The following is a 1,519-nucleotide window of genomic DNA, read 5'->3' as shown; positions in this document are numbered from 1 at the left end:
GAGAGAGAGAGAGAGAGAGAGAGAGAGAGAGAGAGAGAGAGAGAGAGGTGTATGTTGGATTTTATGTTGGATTTTCTGTATCTATTCTTGCATTGGTGGGCATCTATCTGATTTCATATTTTAGCTCTTATGAGTAGTACCATGATAAATCTGGGCTTGCAGAAATCTCTGTAGTTAGTCAGGTTTGATCCTTTACGTGTCCAATTTGGTTGTTTACTTTCATGATGTAATATTGACAAGAGTGAAATGGACTCAATGTCAGCTTGATTTGCACTTATCTGGCAGCAGAAGATATTGAGTCATTTTTATGGATCATCAGCTATTGTATTTCTTCATTGGAATTGTCTGCTCATTTCAGTGCCGATTTATTGGTTGTATTTTTGACATCATTGTTTTATTTTTGAGTCCTTTATGTAGTTGATCATTCATTCTGTCTTGAAGGAATAAGTGGTAAAACCACCCCCCCCACTCCTTGATGCATGAAAGCTTTTTAATCTGATAGAATCCCATTTGTCAAAGACTGGCTTTATTTCCTGAGCTGTTGGCGTCCATTCAAAAAGTCATTGCCTTGTTTAAATGTTGAGGCATTTCCCCTATGTTTCCCTCTTGTAGTTCCACATGCTACATTGAGCTTTTTGTTCCATTGAGAGTCAGGTGTGTGTGTGTGTGTGTGTGTGTGTGTGTTTGTGATGAGAGACCTTACTCTAGTTTCATTCTTCTACTGAACACTCATCGTCCTCAGAATTACCCGCTCAAGTTGCCCTGTCTTTTCCATTGATGCTATTGTTCCCCCAATACCTTTGTCAAGAAGCATAAGGCTATAGCTGCTAGTGTCTATTATTTCTGTATCTATTTCTGCTTCTATTCTATTCCACTAGAGTACTTATCTGTTTTCAAGTGAGCACCATGCTGGTTTTGTTACTGTGGCTCTATTGTATAGTTTGAAATCAGGGACTGTGTTTAGTACCTCCCAGGTCACACTTTTATTTCATGATGGCTTTGGTTCTTCATGATCTGTGTTCAAAAATGAATTTTAGGATTGTCTATTTTATTTCTGTGAATTGGAATTGTACTAAGCAGTTCATTGAATATATTCAATGAAATATATATGTTATATATATTGGTGGCATGGTCATTTTAAAAATATTTATTTTTATCATCCATGAATGTGAACAGTCTTTCCCCTTTCCAGCACCTTCTCTGAGGTCTTCCTTCAGTGCTTTATGCTTTTGATTATAGAAAGCTTTATCATATTTGGTTAAATATGTGACTAAATTGTACTTATTTTTATTCTGTTGCAAATGGAATTTTCTCAGCTTCTTTTGAGGGAAGTCCATCTTAGGAGTATGTGTGTGTGTTACTTGTTTTTGCAAGTTGTTACTTTAGGGTCTGAGATGAGAGCCTTCTGGTGAAGTCTTTGTTGGTACTATTTTATTTTTATTTTATTGTTTTTAATAGAGGATTATATCATCTGCAGATATGGATAATCTGACTTATTCATTTCATGATTGTATTCTTT

Source organism: Grammomys surdaster, unplaced genomic scaffold (genome assembly GCF_004785775.1).
Source record: "Grammomys surdaster isolate TR1022 unplaced genomic scaffold, NIH_TR_1.0 266, whole genome shotgun sequence".
In the NCBI taxonomy this organism is placed as follows: Eukaryota; Metazoa; Chordata; class Mammalia; order Rodentia; family Muridae; genus Grammomys; species Grammomys surdaster.
The sequence above is the reverse complement of the archived record's forward strand: the minus strand, read 5'-3'. Positions refer to the sequence as shown.